We start from the raw sequence: 12,354 nt of genomic DNA on the forward strand, positions 1-12,354 counted from the left end.
GAGAGGTCACTTTCGAATGATGCTAATCTCTCTCTTACAGTGGCTTGGTAATATCTTTGCCCCAGATAATTTCACAAAGCAGGTATTGTCATTCTTCTGTTTTATAAATCTTGATTTAACATGCACTTCATTTGTGTCTTCAACATGAACCGTTATCTAATTTGAGAGTGCTCTGTAGATTAAGACCAAGCTGTATGGTTATGTTATAGCTTTTTCATTTGAATTTAATGGTAAAGTAGAATGTTTTGCAATTCTGCCTTCATCTATTTCTAATTAACGGTTTCAACCAAGAGAAAATCTAGGAAACATTGAGCACTTGATGAATAAATATGTTGTCAATTTGCATTGATGTATGGAACCCTTTCAAATGAAAATGAGTCTCCAAGGATCCAGAGCATGATGGCAAGGCCAGAATAATTGTGAGATGTAAAAGACGGAGTGGGGGGGTAGTACTGAAAGCTGGTGGGGTGGGTCGGTGGGGGGTGGGGATAAAAGACACTTTAGGGCGCAGAACAAAAGGAAGGAAAAGCTGCAAGAAAAGCGTGAAGGGACGAGAAAGAATTAATACCTCCCAGTGTACCGTTAATTCGAGGCAGAACTGAGGGAAAACATCGAAATTAAATTTAAAAAAAAACTAGTCACAGGAGAAAATGCAAATTCTAGAGGCTAAGTACACTTAAGATTGGAGAGGAAAGGCTGAAATGAGTAACCTAAAGCACCCATATAGAAAAGAGTGCAAGAAAGCTGGGTCAGGGAAGCAAAACATTTTAATTGCAAATTAACATGTTATTCTGCACTTAAGTCTGTTTTAGGATTGTAAAGAAATAATACAATCCCAGATCCTCTCTTCTAGAGCTCATAGTTAAATTGGTTTATCACAAAGTAGTAGAACCATCGTCATTTCAGGTAATTTAGTGTTTCAAGCAGCAGCTTCAAGTACTTGAATTAATTTCTGGAATTTGATAATTTAATACATATGGTAATGAACAATGGTTTGATAAGTCATGTATAATGCTGAAGTTATATAAGTGTATCTTGTGTCCCTGTTGAAACATGGGGTTCCAGACTACTTGGCTTGTGCAGTGTTTACATAGTATGAAAAGAACCTGGGTGGTAGCTGAGTAGCTTTTAAGTTTCTTTAAGATAGGAAAGAACTGACTATCCTGTGCATGTTTCTTTAACACTTTAGAAACTTGGCCCAGCAGTTAAAAAATTGCTGAACAGAACTCAGTGTATAGTTTTGTGCATTTCAGTTGTGCTTTCAGAACTGTGCAAGCATGCAATGTAGCCGCACACAGTTACTTGTATCAAAACATGGTACTCTCCGCCGCCATAGGGGCGGCCAGTGTATTCTGAGGGTTTAGACCATGGAGGTTGTGGGGAGCGAGGTGTGGGAGAGAGTGGGATCTACTGAGAGTAGTTTGGAGTTCCACATGCTGCAATATAGAACCATGTTTAGAATCTGAGATTGTCTGGTTTCAGTGATCTACTGAAGCCAACTTTGTATCTAACCACTCTGTGGAGTGTGCCTAAATGGGGATACAGTAGCCTTGACTATTATTAGAGGTCAGGACATATTCATGGATGTGGAGCCTGCTGAAGGACAGTATGAGATATGTTTATCTTTCAAGGTAGTGCAGCGCTATGATGGCAATCCCACTTCAGTGGAATGCAAACAGCTGCTTGAACTGCCTCAAATGTTCTGCATACTAAATTGGTTTTAAGTGGCACCTTTGTAATGGACGTCTGTGCTAATGGCAGATGATGAGTGTTTTTGCCTGATCGTAGGTGGCTGTTCACGATGAAATACAAAAAAAACGTTTTTAGAGCACCTTTTATGACCACTGACTTCTTAAAAAACCAAATGTAGTCACTGCTGTGTAATTAGCTGAGAAAGCTAATTTGCGCACAGCAAGCTCCCACAAACAGCAATGTGCTGATGACCAGCTATTTTTTTTTTCGGGTGATGTTGATTAAAAGATAAATATTGGCCAGGACACTGGGGATAACTCACCTGCTCTTCTTCTAATATAGTGCCATGGGATGTTTTGCTACCACCTAGGGGGCAGATGGGACCTTGGTTTAAAGTCTCATCTGAAAATGGCAAGTGTAAGTGATGGGATTTTTTTATTCACTCATGGGATGTGGGCATCGCCGGCTAGGCCAGCATTTATTGCCCATCCCTAACTGTCCTTGAGAAGGTGGTGGTAAGCTGCCTTTGTGGACTGCTGCAGCCCATGTGGATGTACATCCACAGTGCAATTAGGGAGGGAGTTTCAGGATTTTGACGGTGAAGGAACGGTGATATATTTCCAAGTCAGGTTGGTGAGTGGCAACTTCCAGGTGGTGGTGTGCCCATGCTGCACTCATCCAGGCAAGTGGGGAGTATTCCATCACACTCCTCACTTGTGTCGTGTAGATGGTGGACAGACTTTGGGGAGTCAGGAGGTGGGTTATTCGCCGTAGGATTCCGAACCTCTGACCTGCTCTTGTAGCCACAGTATTTATATGGCTAGCCCAGTTCAGTTTCTGATCAATCGTAACCCTCAGGATGTTGATAATGGGGGATAGAGTGATTGTAATGCCATTGAATACCATGGGGCGATGGTTAGATTCTCTTATTGGAGATGGTCATTGCTTGGAACTTGTGTGGCACGAATGTTACTTTCCACTTTTCAACCCAAGACTGAATTTTGCCCAGGTCTTGCTGCATTTGGACATGGACTGCCTCAGCATCTGAGGTGTCGTGAATGGTGCTGAACAATGTGCAATCACCAGCGAACTTCACCAGTTCTGACCTTATGATGGAAGAAAGGCCATTGATGAAGCAGCTGAAGATGGTTGGGCCTTGGACACTACCCTGAGGAACTCCTGCAGTGATGTCCTTGAACTTAGATGATTGACCTCCAACAACCACAACAATCTTGCTTTGTTTTGTACTAGTTATGACTCCAACTAATGGAGAGTTTTCCCCTGATTCCCATTGACTCCAGTTTTGCTAGGGCACTTTGATGCCACACATGGTCAAATGTGGCCTTGATGTCAAGGGCAGTCATTCTCGCTTCATCTCAGCTGTGCTAATATAAAATGCAGCAGAGGAAAAATCTAAGAATGTAGTCAGAGAAGCTTGTGGGGGGAATCTAGAACTAGGGAGCACAGTTTAAAAATAAAGGGTCTCCCCTTTAAGGTGGAGATGAGAAAGAATTTCTTCTCTCAGAGGGTCATTAATCTTTGGAATTCTTATTCACAGAGCAGTGGAGGCGGAGTCATTGAATATATTCAAGTCTGAGTTAGATTTTTGATCTAGTTGGTAAAGAGCCAAACAGCATAAGCAGCAAGTGGTAGACAGAGCTAAGGTCGATTCCATAACTAACAGATCAGATCCAAGCTCTGCAGTCTTGCCACACCCAGTTGTGAATAGTGGTGGACAATTAAACAACTCACTAGAGGGGGAGGCTCCACAAACATCCCCATCTTCAATGATAGGGGAGCCCAGCACCATCAGTGCAAAAGATAAGTGTGGTTTGCTGATGATTGCACAATGTTCAGCACCATTCGTGACTTCTCAGATACTGAAGCAGTCAATGTCCAAATACTTGGGCTGACAAGTGGCAAGTAACATTCACGCCACACAACTGCCAGGCAATGACCATCTCCAACGAGAGAATCTAGCCATCGCCTCTTGACATTCAATCGTATTACCATTGCTGAATCCCACATTATCAACATCCTGGGAATTACCATTGACCAGAAACTGAACTGGAGCAGCCATATAAGTACTGTGGCTACAAGAGCAGGTCAGAGTCTCAGAATCCTGCAGCGAGTAACTCACCTCCTGACTCCCCAAAGCCTGTCCGCCATCTACAAGGCACAAGTCAGGAGTGTGATGGAATACTGTCCACTTGCCTGGATGCGTGCAGCTCCCACAACACTCCAGAAGCTTTACACAATCCAGGACAAAGCAGCCCGCTTGATTGGCACCCAATTCACAAAAATTCACTCCCTCCAGCGCCGACGCACAGTAGCAGCAGTGTGTACCATCTACAAGATGCACTGCAGAAATCAAGGCTTCTTAGACAGCACCTTCCAAACCCACGGCTGCCACCATCTAGAAGGACAAGGGCAGCAGACACATCACCAGGAAGTCCCCCTCCAATCCACTTACCATCCTGACGTGGAAATATATCACCGTTCCTTCACTGCTGTGTCAAAATCCTGGAACTCCCTCCCTGACAGCACTGGGTGTATCTACACTGCATGGACTGCAGCGGCTCAAGAAGGCAGCTCACCACCACCTTCTCAAGGACAATTAGGGATGGGCAATAAATGCTGGAATAGCCAGTGACACCCACATCTCATGAAGGAATAAACAAAAAGGGAAGTGATATCTCCTCGAGAAGACAGAATAAATTGATAGAGCGTTAAGTGGGTAGAACAGAAACAATTGAACATTGTGAAATGTAAAGTATTATATTTAGAAAGGAACAGTGAATGACACACTTACTGCATGAATGATGTTGAAATCGCTAAAGAAGAAGTTGAAGGAGAAAAATGAACCTTGGTAGATTTGACATTTAACTTGTCCAGCCATGCAGAGCAGCAATTAAAAAAAAGGTCACAGGAAGTCACGATGAAATTCTACAATTCTCTGGAAAGACTGTACCTTGAATACTTTGTCTAATTCTGATCAGCAAGAAACAAGACAGACATCTGGAAACCGAGTTAGTGCAGAGAAGAGCCAGGAGGCTGATCCCTGGTGGTGAAAGGCCATGTTATGAAGAAAAACTGTGTGTATATCAACCTAGAAAAGTAACCAAAGTTGGAAGAATGCTCCCAAAAAAGCTGACTGCTGAAAAACAGCCCTGTATATAGGTGTTGTGATACAGGAAGACAAGTTAGACAGTGTAGTGGGATACAGCTTTGTTAAAACCCAAGCTGCAGTTATACCCTGAAACTTTTATTACAATACGTAAAATAACAGTTTACATCTGGTGGATTTAGAACTTACTGAAGAGGGATTTGATTGCTGAAGACCTATTTTAGATTTATTTTCCAATGGATTGAGGGGCATAATCCTCTGTGAAACCTTTTGACACTTTGCTTTATTTTGGTGGCGATATCTGATACTGAGCCAAAATCACAACACAGTCTTTTAAAATTGAGCAAAGTTCATTGTAGCTATAATACCACTCCCCAGTTTATTCTTAGATCCTGGCAATTTTATAAGCGACAGGAATGCTCAAATAAAACAGTCATAATAATGTAATCATTCCAGGGAGCATTCACCTTAACTTTTTAAAAAAAAAATTGAATGGAGCGATATAGGCTTGAACGCAGCAGTTGGTTTACTTCAGAATGTATTTTTTCAAATATGTCCCTTTTTAGCTTTCTATTATATGTATAGTATTTTACTTGGAGACAAAAAGAGTCAATGAACAAACCTGAAATAAATTTGAACCATTAAGTTCAGATTTTTCAGCCGCAATGTTTTTGCGCAGGAAACAACAGGAGAAAGTAAGATCTCATTGGTTCCAGTCTTGCCTTTCGCCTGAACTGATCAAAACTTCCATCTTGCCCTCGGCAGTGTCTGGTTCTGGCTGTCTTCCAGCCCAAACTCCAAACTAACGATAGCTTTCTCAAACACAAGCAAGATACCGCAGATGCTAGAAATCTGGAATAAAAATGGAAAATGATGGAAATACTTAGCAGGTCAGCCAGCACTGGTGGAGAGAAAACAGAGTTAACGTTTCAGGTCAGTGACCTTCCATCACAGTTTTCTGTTCAGCAGCCCACCCAGCCCTTTTGAGTTCACAATTTTCTTCCTGTGTCCAGATCCCTCCATGGCATTGTTTACCCCCACCCCAACCACCACCCCACCAAGCATTGTAAACTTCTCCAGCTCTGGGTTTCCTGGAATTTCTGGATTCTCCAATTCTGGCCTCTTGAGCATTCCCAATTTCTGCCCCATCATTGCAACTGTGTTTGCAGAAACCTAGCTCATTAGCTCTGGAATTCCGTTTGTTACCTTATCTGCCTCTCTACCTCTATTACATCCAGTGAGAGGGCCCTTGAGGCTTATCTGTTTGACCAATCTTTTGGTCACTTGACCTATTTTCTCTTTGTGGTTCTAACAAATTTTGTCTGATGATACACTTGTAGAAGTGCCTTGTGAAGTTTTGCTGCATTAAAGGTGCTTATATAAAGGCTAGATGTTATAGGCATACTGCAGCTTCACAAATGTTGGATGGATACAACTTAATCAAAAAAAATTACTGATGCTTGGCATAATGCAAAAAGCACTCATACTTAAGATGTTTTTTATATTGTTGCTAATATTCTTTGAAGTTTGATCTGAAAGAGAACAAAATTACAAATCTGCACTTTACCATGTATGTAAAAATGTTGCACAATAATATAATGTTTCCTTTTTCCACACTTCTCAAAAGAATACATGAAAACCTGTCCCTATGAGTGAGATGGAGGCACTATTATATAGAACAACAGGATGTTAATATTTAATCTAACAAACGATGTGCCTTATGAAACATCTGAATGTTTTTGACTTGAAGTATTTTATCTCAAAATGTTTACCTCTTAAGGTAGTATTTAAATTCCTGTTGTAGTAGTTGCGCAGTCGGTGATGTTGATAAATTTTCATGCATCAGTAAATAGTCTTACTCAGCATTTAGGTTAAGATGATAGTGGGCCTTAATTTGCTGAGACTTACCTTTGCACGTTTAGGTTTCTAAATATTTTTGCATTGCAAATTACTGAAAATATGAGCTAGTAATGTTGCAGCGAGAGAAACAGGACAATTGGGACCCGAGTGAAGTACCTTTGCAGCTCCTTAACCAATCAGATCGAGGTACAGAAAGACAAGGAAAGAAAGACTGGATAAAGAGAGGTGAGTTTATAAAGTGCCTTTCATGTCCTTGGGATTTTCCAAATTACTGTTGAAATTTAGTCATTTTTGCATTATAGGAAGAGAGGAAAAAGGAAAGGAATAGTTTAAAAAGTTCACCAATTTGACCTGTTTAAAATCATCATCAACATTTAATACTTGAAGAAAGGAGACTCTGTGTATGTAATAGGTCATTTCTGGTGCTAGTGAAGTTGATAGGCAGTAATTAACACTGACCATATTGTTAAAAGGGCACATAGGTGGAAATGAACAAGAATGAACTGCTCAAAAATCTACACCGACACTCCAGTGCCATACTGAGGGAACATTGCACTGTTGGAGGTGCCGTATTTCGAATGAGATGCTAAACCAAGGCCTCACCTGCCTGCTTGGGTGCATGTAAAAGGCCCCATGTCACCGTTTTGAAGAAATATCCCCTGTGACCTTGCCAATATTTATCCCTCAATCAACAACAGAAAAAAACAGATTGCCTGCTCATTATCACATTGCTGGTTGTGGGAGTTTGCGGAGTGCAAATTAGCTGTTGCATTTCCTACATTACAAGTAGTGACAACACTTTTTAAAGAAAAAGTTTTTATTGGCTGTAAAGCGCTTTGAGACATCCGGTGGTTGTGAAAAGTGCTATGTAAATGCAAGTCACACAATGCATTTCAATGGTGAGGCAGACAGCAAGGTGCCATTTTTGCAAAGTTAACTCCGGCGACGTCTTTTAGATTTTTGAATTTAACCGTACCTCTGTTCCTCACCTGAGGTTCATGTACCTTTTGTGCATAAGTATTAGTGGGTGCCATTAGCCTTATTGTTATGTCGACAGCAGAATCTGAGCAAGTATTTTGCTTGATTTTATTGTAATTTTTCATGATGAGTACATTTGATTTGTTCAAGGAGGGGCAGGCTGCTCCCATTGTACTTGTTGGCGTTATCAGAAACCACCAATACAATGTTATCTTTGAGTTGTATAAAGTAATTGCACATACGCTTGATGTGCGGGTTTAAATAACATAATGGTCCTTGACAAAAACAGAATTACCTGGAAAAACTCAGCAGGTCTGGCAGTATCGGCGGAGAAGAAAAAAGTTGACGTTTTGAGTCCTCATGACCCTTCAACAGAACTGAGTAATATTAGGTGAGGGGTGAAATATAAGCTGGTTTAAGGTAGGGGTGGGGGGGGGGGGGGGCGGGGGTGGTTGTAGGGACAAGCAAGCAGTGATAGGAGCAGATAATCAAAAGATGTCACAGACAAAAGAACAAAGAGGTGTTGAAGGTGGTGATATTATCTAAACAAATGTGCTAATTAAGAATGGATGGCAGGACACACAAGGTACAGCTCTAGTGGGGGTGGGGTGGAAAGACTAACAAGGCATAAAAGGTATAGATTTAAAAATAATGGAAATAGGTGGGAAAAGAAAAATCTATATAAATTATTGGAATAAACAAAAGGAAGGTATTGGCCCCCACTTCTCTCCCACCCCCACCTTAAACCAGCTTATATTTCACCCCTCTCCTAATATTACTCAGTTCTGTTGAAGGGTCATGAGGACTCGAAACGTCAACTTTTTTCTTCTCCGCCGATGCTGCCAGACCTGCTGAATTTTTCCAGGTAATTCTATTTTTGTTTTGGATTTCCAGCATCCGCAGTTTTTTGTTGTTATAATGGTCCTTGAATTTGTCTGACATTGTCTGACATTTGTGAGGTTGCCTCACATCCTTTAAAAAGTACCTGGATGAGCACTTGGCATGTCATAACATTCAAGGCTATGGGCCAAGTGCTGGTAAAATGGGATTAGGTAGGTAGGTCAGGTGTTTCTCACATGTCGGTGTAGACTCGATAGGCCGAAGGGCTTCTTCTGCACTCTGTGATTCTGTGATTTGTCATGAAGCTATTAATGTACATATTATTGGAAAATATTTTTCTTTTAAAATAAAGGTTTAGTCTGTGGGTGTGTCTTAATTGGATTAAAGCCAGCTAGTCTGGGTGCTTTGATGTGGACTAGTTTTGAAATGTAAGTGAGATAGTGTATTGGCATTTTTTGAATAGGGCATTCAAGAAGTGGGGTGAAAATTGCCATCTAGCTAGCAGATACCAAGCAATATGTTTATATTACCAATAAAATTGGTTCTATGAAAGGGTTTTATTGTTAAAAGGTGGAGTTCAAAGGGGTTGGTGATACAATGAGAATTTACATTCAATGAGCGGTGCTAGCTATAACTTCAGTTTTCGTGTGTGCAGAGCAGAGGCAATGTAAGACCAAAGCCTGTAAACCTACCACAGTGTCTGCAAGGAACCTCATTTTGAATTTGTATGGTGAAAATGCTTTGCCTGGTGTCTGGTTAAGTCTATGGGTTGCTGTTGCCTTAATGGGGATTAGTTTGGGAATTTGTTAAAAGTTATGATCCTAGTAATTTGTAACCATGTGTATATATATTTTAACCTGTGTAAGTTAATAAAATGTTTCATTTAGTTTAGTGTAAAACCTCGAACTAGTGGTCTGATTCCTGAACTTAGAGTTGCATCTCAAGCATAACACTTAAAGTTATAGCTTATGACAGTTGTTTAAAGTTCCCTCTGGGATTTCGAAATAACTCGGCTTTACCAATTGAACGATCATAACACATTGGATCTGCATATATTCTGGCAGCCTTCCATCTTGCAAGACGACGGTTTGCACCATGGTGGTCAACTCTTCGCCTGGTGTGGCTCAGGAGCTCCACTCTGACATGGCAGGCTCTGCCCCATATGCTGCAGATGAAAACAGTAGGCTGAGAAGGTGCCTCCGCTTTCTCTGGGCCCTCCTCTCAGCCAGCTGAGTTTTTTGTTTCTGCTCGCTTCTTCCAATGCTCTTCCATACAATCGGCTTCCAGAGGTCACAGCCGTCAGCAACTGTCTCCCAATTGTCAGTTTCAATATCCGTTCTCTTCATATCTCACTTGCAAGTGTCCTTGTAGCTGAAGTATGGATGCCAAGGAGGTTGTGATCCAGTGGCCAGTTCACAGAAAATCTTCAAGCTTACGGCCGCCATGATGAACATGGCCAGTGCAGACTTTGTTCGCTTAGCAACGAGTGCATGCTGAGGGAATTAGCATGCTGCAGGATCTCTGAGTTGGTGATCTTGTCCTGCCGGGAGATGCTGAGGATATGCCTGAGATAGTGAAGATGAAAACTGTTCCGCCTTTTCTCCTGCTTAGCAGATGTTGTCAAGGCCTCACCACTGTAGAGGAGTGCACTATGATGCAGACTTGGTAGACTCACTGTTTGTTGCTCTCAGTCAGGTTGCTGTTGTTTTCACACACTTACTCAGCTTGGACATAACAGCTGCAGCTTCTGTGATGCATGTGTTGATTTCAGCACCAATTGACAGATTTCTGTTGGTTGTGGAGCCTCGATATGTGAAGCTATCAACAACCTCCAGCATCACATTGTCAGTGTTGATAGATGGTGATATGGCAACACCCTGGACCATGACATCTGGTAGGTAAGAATTGAAATGCAAACATTGCTACTTTGTTCAGTATAAAGCAACTGAAACTTTTGGATGGCTTTATCTACATAAGAACTGTACTTTAAAGAAGTGCTTCACTGGTTGTGAAGCACTTTCAGATGTCCTTTGGATGTGATAACGCATTAAATAAACAGGAGCCTTTTCAGCGTGTTCAGATGGTAGCCCTCTTGTGTCGGAGTTACAAAGCCTGGAGTTTCAAATTCTGCAATGGAACTTGAGCACATAATTTAAGCTGAAGCTTTAGGGCAATACTGAGTGTGCTGTGATGTTGAAGGTGTCAGTGTTTGATGGTGATATTAAATGCTGATTGCGTCTACCTGTTCAGGTGTAACATTGATTCCATGTCAATATTTGAGGGGTATACCCACTGTCCTGGCCAACCAATACTATTACAAGTATATGAAATGGCTAATTTCATTCCTATTTGGAATACCCTGAATGACTTTAAAGGTGATGTTACATACTGCACATTGCTTCTTTCGAAAGTGCTGAGACTTCTCTGTTGTTCATTGAATAAACTATTTCAACATCCAGAAAGACCCTACAGTTTTCTGTTTTAGCATGCTATTGTAACTAATTCTAGCATTTTTACCATCTCTACTCTGTAAAAACCCATTTTGTGTAAATAACAGTTTCCTGAGGAGAATCCTTACTAATTTGACCCTGTGTCACCCTGTCCCACCCTTATAGAAGTAATGGGAGGACAGTGCAATTCGGTGGTGTCATGAAGCTATTAATGTATCTAATATTATTGGAAAATATTTTTCTTTTGAAATAGGTTTAGTCTGTGAGTGTGTCTTAATTGGATTAAAGCCAGCTAGTCTGGGTGCTTTGATGTGGACTAGATTTGAGATGTAAGAGAGGTAGGGTGCATTTGCATTTTTTCAATAGAGCATTCAAAAAAAAAGTGGGGTGAAATCTGGCTAGCAGAGACCAAGTAATATGTTTATATTACTAGTAAAATTGGTACTATGAAAGGGGTTTTATTGTTAGAAGAGGTGGAGTTCAAAGAGGCAGGTGATGCAATGAGAATTTACATTCAATGATATAACCAATAGCGGTTTTCATGTGTGCAGGGGCAGAAGCAATGTAAGATCAAAGTAGCTGTAAGCCTACAACTCTCCACAGGAACTAAAATGAAAGGAACCTAATTTTGAATTTGTAAGGCGAAAATGCTTTGCCTGATGTCTGGTTAAGTCTATGGGTTGCTGTTGCCTTAATGGAGATTCATTTGGGAATTTGTTAAAAGTTATGATCGTAGTAATTTGTAGCCATGTGTTTATATTTAACTTTAATTGATAAAATGGTTCATTTAGTTTAATATAAAACCTCTCGAGAACTGATGATCTGATTCCTGAATTTAGAGTCGCATCTCAAACATACCACTTAAAAATATAGGTTATGACTGTTGCTTAAAGCTTCCCCCTGGGATTTTTAAATAACTCAGATTTACCGACTGCTGGGTCATAACAGTGGTATAATTAGTTAGATAGTTGTCTTTGAAATCAAGTTCAGATTGAGATAACATTAGGCAGTGATGGTCCTATGTGAAATGACTGGCCAAGGTTAGGCCAATTCTTATTGGGTGTAAATGCACAACGCACAACTACTAATGAAGCCTAAATTGTGAATATGACTTGAAATTCACCAGGATGGTTCATACAGAACATGTCACTTCTCCTTCAGGAGGCCCTGCGTAACACAGTGTCATTGACCTGAAATGTTAACTCTCTCTCTCTCGCTCTCTCTTTCCAAGATGTTGTCAGACCTGTTGAGCATTTCCAGCATTTTCTGTTTTTATTTGGTACTCCTGTGAAGTTGGGCTAAGGCACACTGGAGCAGAATAGAGAATGCTTTGCATTGTGTCCAACCACTTTATGTCTTGGATGTTCCTTACAGAATCACAAAACACCACAGAGGGAGACTTGTGTT

General features: G+C 40.9%; 1 protein-coding gene across 9 annotated transcripts in view; it reads left to right on the forward strand.

Annotated features, from left to right (window-relative positions):
* The window catches only part of mast4 (microtubule associated serine/threonine kinase family member 4), a 480,851-nt gene that overhangs the window by 73,824 nt on the left and 394,673 nt on the right, over positions 1-12,354 (forward strand). The window lies entirely within an intron of this gene.

The sequence above is a fragment of the Cetorhinus maximus genome, chromosome 2 (genome assembly GCF_964194155.1).
Source record: "Cetorhinus maximus chromosome 2, sCetMax3.hap1.1, whole genome shotgun sequence".
Classification (NCBI taxonomy): Eukaryota; Metazoa; Chordata; class Chondrichthyes; order Lamniformes; family Cetorhinidae; genus Cetorhinus; species Cetorhinus maximus.